The sequence below is a fragment of the Lissotriton vulgaris genome, chromosome 9, assembly GCF_964263255.1.
Source record: "Lissotriton vulgaris chromosome 9, aLisVul1.2, whole genome shotgun sequence".
Taxonomy (NCBI): domain Eukaryota; kingdom Metazoa; phylum Chordata; class Amphibia; order Caudata; family Salamandridae; genus Lissotriton; species Lissotriton vulgaris.
In genome coordinates, this window is record NC_141697.1 from 1068504311 (window position 1) to 1068522621 (window position 18311).

At 43.7% G+C, this 18311-nt stretch overlaps 1 protein-coding gene and 1 pseudogene across 1 annotated transcript in view; one reads left to right on the plus strand and one right to left on the minus strand.

The window, feature by feature from the left end:
• The window catches only part of SUCLG2 (succinate-CoA ligase GDP-forming subunit beta), a 420935-nt gene that overhangs the window by 34812 nt on the left and 367812 nt on the right, over positions 1-18311 (plus strand). The window lies entirely within an intron of this gene.
• LOC147692819 (annexin A1 pseudogene) lies at positions 9120-10120 on the minus strand (annotated as a pseudogene).

Consider the following 18311-nt stretch of genomic DNA (forward strand, 5'->3'; position numbering starts at 1 on the left):
TTGGTGTAGCAAAGCAACCACGTATACAGGTGTGTGGAATTTCATGAAACATCGACTTGTCCAATGCTTTATGAATCTACTTTCCCTATAAAAATCCACCTGTCCCATTTGATGCCTTACAGTGGGTGACCGCGTTCTCACAATAGAGCTCTGCTAAAATCGTTTTCAGTAATGCCAGGTCTTATGTTATATTATGCTTTAGATTCTAAAGTCAATTGCTGGTGACAAAATGGCTATCCAGTCCCAAGACTCACTCCCTTCAGGCCCACGGGGTTTCAAATGTCAATTCTTCAATGCAATTTCTTCATTGAAATCTTGAATACATAAATCTTCAATGTTCAAACGATTCATGCATTCATGACTTTAATAAAGGAATGCAATTGAACAATTTGTACATATTTGTTTCGTTTTTATTAGAAGCAGTTTACTTGTTTTATCTTTGAAGCCTGTGGGCCTGAAGGGAGCGCGTCTTCGGACAGGCTAACCATTTGGTCACCAGCAATTGTCTGTAGACTGTTATGTGTGTTTCGGACAGAGCGAGCACCAAGGCTGCACACCACAAACCTTGATTATCACTGATGTTATAAATTGTGAAGTTTGTTTTATATAGGATTGCATTCTATTACTTACATTCTTTTGATGATTTGGATTCTGTCAGACTCGGATTATGCCATATTTCGGAATATACTGAACTCTTCCTGAACATTCCAGGGTCGTATCTGTCTAAAATATTTAAATATTCAAGGGCTTTGTTTATGAGTGGCCTGCTAAGGGTAGCTTTTTATCACAGTGCTGCCATGAATATACTAGCACTTTCGTTATGATGGAGTTCTGAACATAACAGTTCTGATATACCACTGTTCAACTGTATCACTGCTCTTTTTGGCACTTCAGTTTCTGAGAAAATGTTTTGTGAAATGCTTAGCAAATCTACCTTCAGATTTTCCCTAAATTTCACAAAATGGTACTGTAAATAATCCCAGATTATGCCGGTGGTCCTGTGCCTAGTTGTCAACGCAGGATCAACAAGACCACTCAGTCTGACCATCTCCTCTTGAGCACATTGTGTTATTTCTCGAAATAACTTCATATCATTGTGCCTCATTTTTGTTTATCATAATTGTGAACATGTACTACTAACTACTTGGGTAATGACTGGCTTACTTTTTAAAACTAGAAAAAATGTGCAAGACCTTGGCAGAGTCAGAATGTTATGAACTTGATTCTTACATGTCCAAACTTTGATTTTGCACTCATAAAATTATATACCTATTTTCATGTGAGCAAAACTACTGGGCTTGGAAGCAAGTGGGAAATGGTAGCACCAGGGCTAGAAAGCAATGTGAATGTGTGAACACCCACAACTTTGCATGTTAAGCATTCACAAACTCTTCTCAAATCCATTCCTACCCTCATGAAAATGGCAGAAATACAACCTTTCTGTGGTTGAAAGGGGCGACTTTGCCCAAAAAGTAAGCTGCAGTTGTAGGGAAGAGCATCCCCACGAGAGAAATATTAAAGTTTTTAGCAAGTTAGTGTTTGTGTATGCATTTGCTAACTACAAAATGGAATTCTCAAAAGTTTGTGGTGAGGATTATGGCTTCCAGCCTACTTCTGAAAGCCCTTACGATCTCCTGGAACTCATAAACCTTTGTGAATGCAAGATCCAAGAGTTGTAGGTGCACTTTTGTGATTTCTTTGAGACTGGAGCACCTAACTTTTATTTATTATTTGCTTTGACATATTGCCTGTCATTATTTTACATCGTCTCTCCATTATAAAGTTTTTGAAAAATGCTGGCATGTATCGGCATGATTTATTATTTGACGCTTTTGAGAAAAGGTATTTATAGTTGTCCATTATAAACATTATAGTATAGCAAAACTTCTTGTGACTTTCATTTTTTTTATTCAAATTGCAAATATTATTTCGGTGCGTTTTATAATGAAAATCAAATCACAAATCTTGCTTTCATTCTTCTGAGTGAAGCTGCATATAATTGAATAGCATTCTGGGAGCATTATCAGTAGCCGCAAATAGTTACATTTTGCAAAACCCACCCTAATAATGAAGGCAGTTCAGAACCATATATATGGATTTGAACATCTTGTAAATATGAACTCCTATTTTGCCGTATCAGAAGATGATCCTCTTTTCCACAATCATATTGAACACTGTATATAGACAGTCACATGGGTTGTGTTAAAGGGGTTCTAGTCTAAATGTCAGGGGGACAAAATAATCATGGAAACAGCTTGTCTTTGCCTTCAAGTTATATGTTGTGGGCAGCTCCGGTGGAAATTTGACACCTTGCTTGACAATACTTTGACTTTTTTCTCAGTATTGATGATTTTTGAGTTCATATACCTCTGTTTTTTCTTGATTATGGGTTACTTTCAACTGTTTTGTAAGTCATAAAATGTGAGTTTGATGAGAATTGAATACCATTGCTATCTCCTTACACTGTCTGTTATTGGTATGATCCTTAAGAAAATGTATGCTACTCTTGACAGGCCAAGATCTTCTACTGTAGAAGAAACTTAGTGCTTTCTCAGTTTTGCTATTTTTTTTGGTGTCAATTCATTGCTTACTTTGCCCACTTACTAAGGTAATCAAGAAGCGGAACTTGAAATGGATTTGTATGGTATAATACCATTGGAGAAGCCGTCCATAACCCCAAGTACTGTTTTGCCCAAGAACCAATTTAGCATCACCCACATCCATCTACAAGAATCATCCGGTAGACTGATGCTTCAGAGACATCTGTATGGGTGGTTTTGCTACAAATTCAGGATGTTGACACACTTCAATTTCCAATTTGCTATCTTTCCTATTCTCAAAGCTAAGATGAAGATGAAGATGAAGATGAAGTGAGAGTCCAAGAGGTCTGGTATGTTGAGCCTTGCTTTAATCCCTGTCCGACCATGTCTCTGCATAGTGTTAAATAGATATCAGTCTTTACTTAAGGCCACCAAGAGGTACACAACATTACATTTTGTGTTGATTTGGTACCTCCTTGTCTGAAGACAGCTGAAAATAGCACATTCTCAGTAGTCTCTTTGAAGCTCTTCTTTTGGAACATTGAAGTCACGCTCAAGCAAATACAAGTCTCTGTGTTGCGTTATCAGATTGGTAGGTTAGAGTTCTTTAAAAATTGAATGGTCTTAACAAAGACTGCTGCTCTAACTGTTGACATCTGGCAGCAGGAAAACAAAATATTCAGAATAATAACCCAAGTTACCCCACTATGGTCAACACAGCGACTGGGTACGCTGAGCACACAGCCCGGATTTGATAAGTGGGACACCATTGGAATTTCTACTGTAGGGGACCTGTGGAAAAGAGGGACAATTCTCAGTTTTTCAGAATTTCAAAAGGTATATGATCTTGCCCAACAGGAAGTCTTTCGATATATGCAAATCCGACATGAACTCAATTAAACCATCCCTGCACAAGGTGAGGTACTGGAAGCGTCTCCGCTAGAAGATATGCTTCTTTGCGAGCTCTTGACCAAGAAAGCTATATCCTTGACCTATCAAAAACTCAGTAATAACCTACCTACCCCACTCACACTACTCCGTGACCATTAGTAGGAAAACATTGGGCCGCTCGAAGACGATGAGTTGCAAACAGCGTTAATGTCCCGCCCGAGAGGCAGCCACACCACTCAGACTCCGCCTTATCCAGTTAAAAAATGAACATAGATCCTACCTAACCGGGGGCCACGCAAACCAAACTAGGGCTTAGGGGAAAATGCACCATGTCTTCGACACTGCACGGAGGAAGCAACATTCCATCATGTACTATGGAGCTGCCCCAACATATCGCCATTCTGGGGGAAGGTTGCTCATCAAATGCAAAATGCAATGGGGAAAGAAGCCACGCTAACACCCAAACTGGGGCTCCTCAATGTGCAATATAGCTATGCGATGGGAGGCAGAGAACCCACCAACAACGAGGGGCTGGGCGAACGACATGGACAAATGCATGATTGCAGAGAAGGAGGTCTTCAAAAGTAGAGGATGCCCTAAAAAAAGGGACAAAAAGTGGGGCAAATAGAACTCGTACAGAGGAGAGATCTGTATCTCCCCATCTATCGAAATAGCAGGAAGAGGCAGAAGATGAATCGACTGTTGTAACAAACTGTATCCCATACAATGCTGCTATATTTGCTGCCTTTGCTATGATGAGAACTGACTCTTGTTTTTAACTGGAAAGCTAGTATGACCTGTATCGTATTGTTAATCGAAATTAATAAAAAGAATATTAAAAAAAAATATTGAATGGTCTAGAAAGGTTTTTGCAAGTTTCCCCTTATCTAAGACAACCTGAACAACTCCTATAACGTGGTTAGAAGCAATGTAATATTGTTCCTGAGAAATAGGATGTTCAGTATGTTGCCAAGACGATATAAGCAAGTACACTCTGAGAGCCAGGGATTTATGTGATAAAGAAGTAATACTGGGGAAAAAAGAAGCATTGCATGTTAGGAATATTACGAAGGCACTGTAGATTCCTGTAATTCAGCCTACATTTGAAAGGTTCATGAGTACCAATTACAAAAATGTCTCCATTCCTCCCAGGCATATTTACTAGCTAAAAGTTCTCTTTCAAGAAAGGAATTATTATGTTCACAGGAACTTTAAGTGCAGCAATGATTGGGCTTTCAAGTGTTTATTTCTTCCTGACCTTGACTTCAGAATTGGACCCTTAATATATTGGATAACAAGGCTGTACAAAATCATGTTTCATTCTAGAGATCCTTTTTAAGTAATTGGAGGAAGAAAAAACTAAGTATAACTAGATGTCTATTCACCTGGAAAAAGTTTAGTTTTTAGGGAGGGGTTTGTTAATCTAAGAGTAGACTATCCATGCCGCTCCGGTGCAACCCCCAGACCGAGGCCTAAAACCCTCCCGAGTCCGGGAGAACCCGCTTCAATCAAGGAGAAGTTCAATGGCCCAGAAGCTTCCACACCTACTACCACTCCGATGCTCCTCCGTCCAATAGATGTGTGACAGTGAGAGGCCAGGTGATCCAAGGCTGGGGGAGCCCTCCTTTCCTCTCCCCTGACAAGTCCACCTCGGGTCAGCAGGAGCAATGATCTACTGACGCGTAGCCCAATTGTAGAAATCTTTTCGCAGACCCGCTCCTCTCATCTGGCGGTCCCGCAGTGCTTCCACCTTGACTGCTAACCACGTCAGCGGGCTCTTACTTCGCTCCAGGAATCTGATTCCAAGCTCCCCGTGCCGGATCCCATGTCTCTTTGCGGGACCTGGCTGTGCATTCCGGGCCTGCGGGGCCCGGAACTCCGGCCACTCGTCCTGATGCACACCGCCAGCAGGTCCGCAAACACTAAACTTCACTCGCCTCCGCCCAGTACGTCGACAAAGCTCTCGGGCAAGTCTTGGAGCCGCGGCCACGCCCACCACTACAGCTTAGCTCTGAGGAGTCAGGGCTGATGGAACACATTGATGCCGCGTCAGACGCAGCTTAGGGCCTCCAGAAAAGCTCAAGAACTACGCTGTAGTATGCATGAATTAACGGAATCCAGTTGGTTTAAGTAGTAGATTTATTCCATATGAAAAGGGCACGTCAATACACATCAGCTGACTACAGCAACTGAACTGTGGTGAATACCACGAGTCAAGTAGAACGTGGAACATACGATTCAAAAGGATGCAACATGCTTAAAGGAACCAATACATTAACTAAACATATACTACATACTACACACGCCTCACAACTAGACCAGATTAAGGGGAAAAGAACACGGGACCCTGCCCCCCCCCCCCTCTCGTTTCCCCCCAGCTCCTCAGGCAGGATATGTGCCCCAGAGGGACCAGGATTCGGTTGGATGGCTCGGGCTTGGACCGGAGCTCCTCTACATTGCAGCCATCTTGGTCCACGGATAAGCCGCGCCTCTGTTGGCAGGTACATTTATGTTTGTACTAGTTGATTATCATTCCCATTGGATCATCGTTAAGGTCGTGTGTCACATCACAACACAAGTTCTCGTAAGGGAAAACAGCCTTTACAATAAGGTTTTTACCTTGTTGTATGTTTACCACGCATTTTTTAACACACATATTTTTACCGCGAATATGTATTTACAACGCATGCCAATACCACGCATTTAAGGTAATTTTAGAGGGGTCTCCGCCCACAAATACATTGTTTTTAAATCTAAAAACAATGTGTCGTATTGGCATGCGTTGTGTAAATGCATATTCGGGGTAAAAACATGCATGCTAAAAAATGTATGGCAAAGACGTGCAAAGTATTTACCTGTGTTGTACCTTCGTGCAACCCTCGTAACTTTCTTAACCGACACATTTATGACAGAGGGTGTGCCTGGTACTATCATAACCGACAATGGGGTCCAGTTCACCTCAGAGGAGATTAAAGAGTTTTTATTCGGAACGTCAATTCAACACCTCAAAACTGCCTTGTATTGCCTCAGGGCAAATAGTTTAGAGAAGTGATTGAATTGCATGATGAAAGAGTGCATTCATTTGGTGCATGTGTCTGGCTAACCTGCTGTTAAAGCCATTAAACAAATTATGGTCATATCACACAGCACCCAATTCTGTCACAGGGAGTTTTCCATCCCTTTTGCTCAAGGGCAAACTTCCAGACACAAAATTGACCCTGAATTAGTTGGGTAGAGGTGAGCCAGGATGGGTCCATAAGGACAGTATTGGTGAACTGGGCAAGCACCATCAAGAGTATTTTAAAAGAATGTATGATTTGAAGCATGGCACCAAAGCAGAAGATGGAACGTGGGGGATTGGGTGGTAGTTAAAATCCCTGATTCCAATAAATGAGGTGTCAGTAAATATTCTAAACCATTTAGAGTGACCAAGGTGAACAGGAATGTAGTAACACTGGAGGATAGAAGAGTATGGAGCATGGACAGGATTTCGTGCTGTGACAATTCTGCAACTGAAGGAAGTGGTAGTTCAGAAAGTTCTTAGGCATTGCGCTCAGATCAGCCAGAGTCCGATCATGGGGCCCGGAACCGTAAAGTACCTACTTGGCATAATGATTATAGTTTTCATTAGATATGGAGGAAGAAGTGTTGTAAATTATGAGGGATTATTCCTTATATTTCACACTGTATTCTAATTGTACATATTGTTTAGTATTACTTATTTCATTGTGTATCTGTGTCCCCTAGCTCACTCAGTGGTATGCCCTTTTCCCTTCCCTGGTTACTGGTACATTCCAATGTCCGTTTTGACAGTTACAACTACAACTCCTGAGATGCTTGTCAGGCCCTGTTGCTTGAGGTTGTTGATTACCTATTCGGAATAAAACGTTTTTCTACCATGCTTGGGGCCTTTCTTTCATTTCAACACTGGCTTTGTGACAAATGCAGAAAGATAGATGTGATGCCTTCAAGCATTATTGGGTAACTTCTTGAGTTGAAGGATGCTGTTGATTTGTCTGTTCAGGGTAGGAGGGATTTGGCAGAAGAGCTGCAATGCTCTGCCTGCGACCCAATCACTCTGTACATATATGACGATGTTCATGGCATGATTGCCATTGGCTACCACACTATTTCATGATAAAGAAAGTGTCAAACTCTGTATGGCTACTATTACGGCAGTGCTCGGAACATACAGTAGGCTAAATCAGCCAATTTGTGTGTGCATTCTGGAACCTTATGTTCATGCAGGAGAATTCCCAGAATGCATTGCTCCAACAGCTGATGTGTCGCACTTGGCATGGCTGGTAAGTGCAAAATGTATACAGCCTGATTTCTGTTTTCACATACAGTTATATATTAAGGATATGGAGGCAGAAAAAAACAGGCCATTGTTGCTCACATGAGGGATTTAGAACAACAAACCCTTCTTTGAGAAAGTTTTGGTCGGTGCACATTGACTTATAGTATTGTGCATGTTAGATTTGTGTGGGGCCAGTGGAGAAATGGTCAGCGCCAATGGGGAAAGTGGGAGGTGACCTCCTAGAAAAAATTGTGGACACTTCCAGATTTTTACATATTAAGCACTGCTGAGATTGGTGGACCAAGGTGGAGGAGTCACACGGCATGTCACACTTCAATCACGCCTTAACCGCTACCCCTTACTTCTATTTTAATAAGTACAAATGAAATGGGGAGTGATGTATCATTGTGTTTTATTCACATTCTTTTTATTATTGAGAGTCCATAAAGATGAACGAAGGCAAAGTCGCAAAGCTGGATTAGTGTGATGTGATTTGTGTGTTCCTCCACATTTGCATCTTTTCAATGACTTTAGTTTAATGGAATCACTCATTCAGCAATAAAAAAAAGGTGTTGGCCTACTTATATGTTTGCCGCCTGACAGATCTTTGAAATCTGAAAATGCTGGTGATTTTTTACCGCTTGTCCATTACCAAAGGCTTAGATCCTCTGACCACTGTCACTGTCGGTACCTGAGGACAATGAAGCTCAGGACATTATAATTTTTCCCCTAAATAATTCACATTTCCTGTTTTCGCCATTCCTGAAAAACCTGTGTAAGTTATGGCTCTAAAAATGGCCCGGCTACTAGTTTTAAAATCAGGGTCGGACTTGTCAATGGGACAATCAAGTTGTGGGCTGATCTGACATATCAGTATGTGGGCCCGTTTGTATTGCCTGGCTTGACAGCACAGCTGTCACCAGACAGTTATGTAAGCATCTCTAGAGAGGGGATTTGGCTCTGCCCACATGTTGGGAGTATATGTTTTTTTTTAGTTTTGCAAGGGTTTTATTTTTTATAAAAAAATAATAGCGAAACAAGCATGATATAAATGAGGTCAATATAAGCACTTATGGTATCCATGTTCCTTGGTGGTAACAAGCGCTGTGAGGTGCTCCTAGCAGTAGGTGTATCATAAATCGAGCACCCGCTGTATCTCGAGCATACAATGCAATATTTTAAGTGAATTTAGCGTTTACATTGCAATTTATTTACAACTTCTAAATAGAATGCATGGCTTAAAAAAAACAGGAAATCGGAGGCCTTTTGGGATTACAGGCACGCGGGCTAACTCCTAGCAAAGAGTTAATGGAATAAATGCTGGGTTTTTATTGTTCGCTGAGCAGCGCTGAAGCAAGCAGCCCGCAAAACTTTTTGTTTTGGTCAGCTAGAAGTCCACCAGCTGGAAGGAGGCCATCTAATAGCCAAAGCCACACAGAGCCGCCAGAATAGTTTCGTAATCTCCTTTGGTTTCATCCAAAATAGCCTGCCCGGGTGATATGCCATACTTCCGCTTGTAATGTACCTTGATCTCATCCATATGAATTCCAGATCGGGAAACCATGATTCTCATTAATTGCTTGTCGCAAGTTCCAGATCCCTTCATAGACAAGTACAATCGTTCAGCAAAGTAAGATGGTTTGCTTACTGCACATTGCGCAATAGCTGTAAGGCATTTTTCAATATCACCCTTTAGCTCAAGATCCAGTGCCTTGTTCATGTCATGTTTACTGTAGCTGGTATACCTCGGAAAGACCTTACGAAGGTGTGCATAGCTTCTTGTAGTAAGGATGTTGCTGAACACCTTAACATCTGTTTCTTTTCTCCTTTCTCCTGCGTCATACAAGGCCCTTGCATCACTATCGACAAGTTCATCATTCACACGATTATCTTCACTCCTTTCACCCTTGGCTAGTTCCAGCAGGACCTTCTGGAAATCTCCACTTGTGTCACCAGCAAGATCTTTGGAGAGTTCACACTTACATGCTTCTTTGTAACACCTATTGTCTTCATCTGTTCTCAGGCCCTTAGTGGCTTGCTTCAGTTCCTGTGCATCAAACTGAGCAGGGGTCTTCAGCAAGGCCAGAACAACTTCTTCATAGTGACCGGAACAAGCTTTGTTCAGGGGGTCTTCAAGTGACTTTCCAGTGGCTTGCTGGTATGCAGCTTTAATCTGTTGCCGCTCTTCAGTGTTTCTCTTTGTCAAGACATCAGTAATGGTTGCCTCATCAACACCTTTAGTTTTTATCGCTTCGTCCAGAGTTGCAGCATTAGTAGCAGCACTGAAACCAGGGGATGCTTTAACTGTTGCAGCATCATCACGTTTAACTAGGTCTGCATGGCTATCCAGAAAGCAAGCTATCCGAAGAAAAGTACATACAATGCTCATTTTTGCTGTGATGCAGACGGATAGCTTCTCACTGCAAGGTCCGAGTCAGAAGACGGGAGTATATGTTTTGACTGGGCACGGGTTGTGGGCTTCCACTCAAAAAATTGCTTGCCCTCCACAAAGCTGTGATCATTCTATTTATTTATCCACCTGCTTGTCCTTGAACATTCAGGGCACGCACGACATTGTAATGCTATATAAGTGTCTTAGAGAACTAGACAATTTATGATGTATTCTTCCTATCTGCAGCACAGATGGCGTTTAGTCAACTGACCTTTTAATGTAAGTCAATATTATTCTACAGATCTTTGTTTCTACTCAAATATATATCCATTTCCATGCGATTTAGTGATAATACTTCACATACAACATTTCTTGAGGGACAGACCTTTTGGCATTGCCAATGCTTGTTTAGCTATCTGTGGGCCTTTTTTCTGGCCAGGTTGGCCGCTTTTTACAGTTAATTTCCCTGATATTACCGCAAAAATTTCCTGCAGTGAAAACAAATGCACACATTCGCCCATATCTTTCAAAATACCAATAGAGTGTGTCCTTGCAGTTTCAAAACTGGCCTAATTTGGAAATGAAGGGCACATTTTTAGCCAGGTTCACTAACTGGGGCCACATTTATTTTGGTGCCTATTGCCTTGGCCTATTTTTTTGTCCCAGTCCGACCCTGCTTAAAATATTCATGATTGTAAAGCAAGTAACAGGCTCGTTATGAAACCACTGGCTAGCAAATTACTTTTTACAGCGAAACAGCTTTGACGTAAGAAGTACTACTTTCATTACAGACTGGAAATTATAGGCCTGTTAGTGATGGGCTTTTTATGTAATGGGAACAGCAGTGCATAATTATTTTGTATACTTGTAAAATAAATGCAAATCTACCTTTTAACCAACGTGTAAGTAGTAGTATTAGAACATTTGTCAATTGGTGTTTTTCTTTGGTTTCTTTTTTTATTATTATCATTGAAATAAACCGGGGAACTGTCTAAGTGTAAAAGTATAAACCAAAAGGAGACAAGGGCTTTTATAATCTAGGCCCAGCATACATGCCCTGCAACATATAGGATCAACAACCAGGTATGCAGTTCCTACGGGAGGGAGCGACGGGAGGTCAAGGGGAGGGGGACAACCAGTCGGAGAAGGAACACTAGTAGGGAAGGGGAGAGCTCCAATAGGAGCAAGGGCCTCACACACCCCAAGGTGTGTCATGCTTCATCATAGGACAGCACCTCATCGGGCCGGCGCTGCAATGCCCGACGGGCCCCGCAGGGGGGGCTCTTTGCCAGAGATCTTCTATGTTGTTGAACCGGTAGGCCCTATGTGATGAGGCAGTGGGGCCGACGTGTGGCGAGTAGAGTGGTGTGAGTTGTGTCTTAAAAATAGCTACAAGTGTCCGGTATGTACTTTATTAACTGGATACTAATGCTATGGCTAAGAACAGACTACAAGAGTAAGGGCTGGCAGAAAAATAAAACCTGCTACAGCTCAGTATGTGTAGTGTGAAGGGATAGGTTTTGAAAGGTTGACCTGTTTCACGCCTTTGTTCTCCTAACGGATGAGTGGCGTTTCTTCGGGACCGGGGTGCAATTGGTACCTAATGTAATCTCTGATTAAAGGAAAAGGTCAGAGGATTTCCTAAGGTGTACCGTTCCTATGGTAAGGATTCCAAGGTAATCCGAGTGGGGGGGGGGGGGGGGGGGGGCAGAATGTCAAGTTGAGTAAATCCGCCCTTTCTCACGGACCTATAGGTTCCGGGGCGAGGGCGTCCGCCTGTGCATCCACACCAACCGCAGCTATGACGGAAGGTGGGACCTAACCACGTCTGGACGCCAGGGATATTGGAAATACCAATAGAGCATGTCCTTGCAGGTTCAAAACAGGCTTAATTTGGATACGAAGGCCACTTTTTTAGCCATCTGGTTCACTAACGTGGGGCACTTTTATTTTGGTGCCTGTTGCCTTGGCCTATTTTTTGTCCCAGTCCGACCCTGCTTTAAATGTTCATGATTGTAAAGCAAGTGACAGGCTCGTTATGAAACCACTGGCTACCAATTTACTTTTTTCAGCGAAAGAGCTTTGACGTAAGTAATACTACTTTCATTACAGACTGGAAATTATAGGCCTGTTAGTGATGGGCTTTTTATGTAATGGGAACAGCAGTGCATAATTATTTTGTATACTTGGAAAATAAATGCAAATCTCCCTTTTAACCAACATGCAAATAGTAGTAGTAGAATATTTGAGAATTGGTGATTTTCTTTGGTTTCTCTTTTTATTATTATTGAAATAAACCGGGGAACTGTCTAATAAGTGTAAAAGCCAAATCGGAAATGTGGACGAATGTGCAAGGTTTTAACAGACTCAATGTATACTCTGAATAAGACAGACCTTTGCCACTTGCCTATTATGGGTTGGTAAAATAATCCAACCCTAATTCATGTCTTAAATTAAGTAGATTTCTATCTGTAGTGTTGTTGAAATCACTGAGCACGCTCGCCACGCCATGTCCACGGTGCTTTTGTGTACAATTATTATGGTCAGTCTTTCATAATTTCATGTAGTGACGTCGAGTAAATGCATATACTTTGGACTGGGTAAATGTTAAAATCACATTTGCGTTTGTGGTGTGCTGTCAGGTTGAGCTTGCAACCCCGTATTCGAGCACATTTGCAGCAAAATGCATACAACAGGAGACACACAGAAATGTGCACAGTCCCGAGACATTTTACAGCAGGTAATGTTTTGAAAATTATGGGAGATACAACGTAAGGGATCATCGTTTGGAAAGTAACTGGCAAGGCAGAGATGGATGTTTTCAGCATAAAGTACTCCGTTTATGCATAAGTGATTTTTTTACTCTTTGAAAAAAGCACTGCTCTCTCCATAAGGTAAATGTGCTGGTGGTGGCATGCATTCTCTGTCTGTTTGATGGATCTTAAACCCACCACACAGTCCTAGTCAAAGGTTCTTCAGAGCAGGCATAAAAAAGAAGACAAGCATTTGAAATGCAATAGGTCTCACACTGTTGAAAGTGTGAGGTATTGGCGTTGCTAATAATAATAGAATAGAATAGAATAGAATACACATTTGTATTGTGCATGGCTGCCCGGCGGCATCCCAGCGCATTCAGACCAACATCGAGGTTCATCATTCAAGGGAAAAGAAAGGTATTCAACAATTTCCTGAAGGTGCGATGATTCGATTCGAGCCGGTTAGCATCGGGGAGCTGATTCCAAAATTTCGCTGCATGAAATTAAAAGCGACGTCCACAGGGACTGTCAACAGTTTTTTGTGGTTCGATCTTAAAGGTCGAGCGCTATTGTACTGAAGGTACAGAGGACGTAGCAGAGCAGGGCCGTTATCAGTGATAGATTTGTGGGCCATGCACATGGCCTTGAACCAAATCCTTTCCTGCACTGGAAGCCAGGGCAGCTGTCGCAGTGCCGCTTTGGCAGTGCTGTGTCATGGGACGTTCATGAGAAGTCAGGCTGCGCAGTTCTGAACGATTTGTAGAACTTTGATCGTACTCTGTGGTACACCCAAGTAGACCGCATTCGAATAGTCCAGACGCAATAGAATAAGAGCCTGGACTAGCAGGCGTCTAGCCTCAAAAGGAAGAAGAGCAAGGACCTTCCTCAGGAGTCTAAGCAAACCATAGCAAGTTACTGCAACCTTAGGTGCTTGGAAAAGAAAACCAAGATTTAGGGTCTAGCCATATGCCCAGACTCTTAATCTGTTTTTTTGGGGGAGGCGAAGGGCCGAGACACCCAGGCCACCAAGGATCTAGATTAATGGGGGCCTTATACCCTAACATCATGATTTCCGTTTTTGCGCCATTGAGTTTGAGGAAGGAGGAGTCCATCCATTCAAGAACCCTGCTGAGACAGGGGGTGAGATTGTTATCCCCTGTGTTGGCTGTATCAGCCCGAGAAAGAGAGACCACCAGCTGCGTATCATCGGCGTAGGTGCCCAGTTGGACTCCCCAGGGAAGCACCACATCCGCCAAAGGCCTCATGTAGATATTGAACATGGTAGGGCTCAGAAATGATCCCTGGGGAACGCCATACAGCAGTGGGAGATGCTTAGATGTTAGTTCATCTTCAAACACAGTAAAGGTTCTATCAGCAAGAAAGGACTGCAACCACTTGAGGGCAGTTCCTGTGACTTCTACCTCCCTCAGGCGATGAATCATGAGCAGGTGGTTCACTGTGTCGAAATCTGCGCTGAGGTCCAGAAGTACAACAGCAGTGCAGCCTCCAGCGTCCACAATTGTCCTTGCTTCCTCGACCACGGCAACCAGGGCTTACTTCTAAAACTCGTCTGGGTGGGATGTAGGGCGTCATTGTTCTCTAAAAATGATGATAGTATGGAATTAGCATGCTTCTCAGCAAGTTTCCTAACCCAGGCAGCAACGAGATGGGGCGATAGTTTGCCCAGTCCCGGGGGTCTAGGCTAGGTTTTTTTCAGAGTGCCTTCACTCTGGCCTGTTTCCACAGAGGCGGAACCAGCCCCGCATTAAAAGACGAGTTAATGACGTCCCTGATAACTGGGGGACACGGTTGCCGAAGCCAATTTTAGTACGGCGGGCGGTGCGACGTCCGCAGGGGAGCCCGACTTGAGATTCCCCAGAAGTCTTTCAACGGGAGCTGAGTCAAGCGGAGGGAAATTCTCCAGCTCGACCGGCAGGAAGGTGGCGAGGGGAGAGGGATGAGAATCCACTTGGCGGAACGTTGAGTAAATATTCGCCACCTTCGTAGCAAAGAAATTGGTCAACTCATCACACCGTTTCTGGGGGTCCAATGATTCATTAGGGGGTCTAGGAGGTGTTATCAATGATTAAAAAAATTCCCTAGGGGAATTAGAGGCAGAGGCAATTTTATCTTGATATTAGGAAGATTGTACCGTTTTTATTTTATTTTTGTAGCACCTTATTGCTGCTCTGTATTTACTCATACTATCCTCGGAGAAACCCTTCCTTCATTTTCTTTTTGTTTGAGCACTTTTAGTTCATGGCAGTACCAGGCTTTTTTGTTAGGGGTAATGCGGTGGCAAAATTCTGTTTTAGGCAGAGTGAGATCCAGCGAGGACTCTAGCCAACTGTTAAATGAGGGATTTGCCGTTATGGGACTAGTACTGAAGGCTGGGGGAGATCTATTCAGGTTAGCTACCCAGTTACCCAGGGAGAGTTTGGACCAGATCCAACTCAATTTTTTCTTAATTCTTACAGGATGCGCTTGGTCAGACGGTGTCCAAATAAAGGATAAAAGAGCATGATCCGACCACGGGACAATAACAGACTCTTCCCAACGAATGTTATCATGATTGGTGAAGAAGATATATGGCCTGCTTTATGAGTGGGACCAACCACAATTTGGTTGAGATGAAGCATCTTAAGACTTCCCATGAGGTCTTGCAAGGGGGGAGCATCAGGTTCGTTGAGATGAATATTAAAATCACCCAAGATAGAAAAATTGGGAGCAGTATTAATGAAGTTGGTAATGATGTCTTGCAGGTCTGTGCAAAAATTGGAGTATGGTCCTGGGGGGCGGTACAGAAGGATCCCCGAGAAGGTGCAAGTGGGGGAGATGGAGATAGCGAAGGCAACACTCTCACATTCAACCAGAGAACAGCTGGTAATTCTACTGCTGAACGTTGCTTTGTGAATGATTGCAATCCCTACCCCCGCCCTCTTGCACGATCGTGCCTATTAATAGCGTAGTTTGGGGGTAGGGCCCGGACTACCTCGGGGTCCGAGGCCTCATTCATCCATGTTTCTGTCAAGAAAAGAATGTCAGGATCTCCATCTTCCAAGAGCATACCTATTTCGTTCGCCTGTTTGGGAAGGGAGCGACAGTTAAGAAGTGCAAGGGAGTACGACTTTGTTTCTCCGGGTTCTGGAGAGAGCGTTTTTGCTGCCCAGATGTTAAAGTTACAATGCGGGCAACCGGTCTGTTGTACTCCTGGAGCGAATGAGTGTTCAAATATAGACATTGTCTCTCCTCTCAGATTTCTCAGCTGCTCCCTACTATATCTGATCTTACCAGACGTACTATTTCCAAAAGTACTGGCCCCTGGCCCTGTCCTGGCGCGGACGGGCGCAGACAAGCTTTCCTTTGGCGCTCCTTCGGCGCGTTGGAGGTGCGTCAGCTGCACGGAGACATGATCGTCTTGCTTTATACTCCCTCGGAGTGCGTCCCAGAGACTAGTCCGCCACCCTGTGTGCCTCCCCAAGATGGCGGCTCGCTCTCACAGGCAGCCTCTGTGGGCATAAACACTCAGCGCCTTCTCGGCTGAATGCAGGCAGTGGTTGCGGCTAAAATAACACAGGTAGCGAGTTGCTGAACCATTTTACTGTTTTAAAAACGTGCAGAGAATATTTTAAAAAGCGTGCAGAGAATTACACAGCTCCCGGCTTCCGCCTCAATAGTAATACTAGGTCTGAACACGGGCGCCAAGGTAGCTTGCTTTATACTCCCTCAGAGCGCGTCCCAGAGACTAGTCCGCCACCCTGTGTGCCTCCCCAAGATGGCGGCTCGCTCTCACCGGCAGCCTCTGTGGGCATAAACACTCAGCGCCTACTCGGCTGAATGCAGGCAGTGGTTGCGGCTAAAATAACACAGGTAGCGAGTTGCTGAACAATTTTACTGTTTTAAAAACGTGCAGAGAATATTTTAAAAAGCGTGCAGAGAATTACACAGCTCCCGGCTTCCGCCTCAAGAGTAATACTAGGTCTAATGATAAGCCAATAGCTCAAACTTTCAGCAATGCTAAAGCAATTGCATTGCAAATCTTTTATTTTATTCTATTAATTTATTCTAAATGCGCGAGGTACCGCCAAACCACAAGGCCGAACACAAGTAAGAAAAAAGCAAATGCACGAAGCAAGGAAAGGGTGCAGTAGCACAGGATGTTATTAGGTGTCCCTTTGGGTGCAGAGCCTTATGTTGGTAATTGAGATCTGTTTATAACTCCACAGTGACATCTAGTAACTGCCTGTTGTACTTCACCACTTCCTTGCTTTGTGAATGGGGGGGAGATGCAGCTCCGAAGCTGCAAGCAAAAGAAAGTGCAGCGCTTGTTAAACGGGTGCCACGCTAAAAGTATGCATGACGATGTAAGGGAAAGAAAATGAGGAATGCTAAAGCAGGGAGGATGGGAGGTAGTGGTGTGGGGACGGCACTGGGGATATTAAGTGCAGCAATGACGGAAGGTAGGGTTTGGGGAGGGAGTGCGAGCGAGAGGCAACAGATTGCAAGAGCTGGCCAACCCAAAACAAAAATAGTGCTCACCGACTTATAAAGCAGACCGTGTAACAACACCAGTAAAAAGTCCAGTCATTATGGGAGGTTACAAATGCAGACAAGGCGGTACCAAGGAAGGACTACTAAGCCTATTCACAAATTAAAAGCAGCGATTTTGCAAACACAATAACCGTAGCCAATTGAAAAGATGGGCGGGAAATATAGCATGCCTCGTAAAGCAGCACATGCGCTGCCCAGGCTCAACCTAAAAAAAACACACACACACTCACTCTCTATCTCTCACAAGTTCATGATACATCAGACTTATGGTTTACTTTAAAAATCCTTAGGATTTTTTTTTGTACAAGATGACAGCTTTAGATACGTAAAGACCATGGGGCATATTTACGTCTTCTGGCGCATCTCTGCAAATCAGCAGGGATGCGCCAGAACAGATGCGTCATGTAATCCCCACTTGCGCCACCACAGATGCGTCGCATTTACAATGCGGCGCACCATGGTGCAAGGAGGGGCAGATGCGTGACGCATCTTGAGGCGCACGGGTGGCGCATTGCTGGAGTCGTGTCGCAAGCGTGACACAACTCCTGCAATGCACAGGGGCTGCCCATACTCAACATGTTGCCTCACTCCTTACGCCTGCTTCAAGCAGGCGTAAGGATTTGACGCAGCAGCGTCGTAAAACTGACTCAGTGAAATCTTATAGATTTCAACACGTCAGTTTTACGTGGCTTTCCTACGAGGGAACGCCCACCCTGCGACGGAACGCCCACATGAAACCTGACGCAGGTTTCATGTGTTGCGGGCTTTACAACGTGACACATCTGCCTAGATGCGTCACGTTGTAAATAAGTCGCAATGTGGCGCATGGTTTACGCCGCTGCTACGTCACAAAAGTGATGCAACGGCGGCGTAAAAGTGTC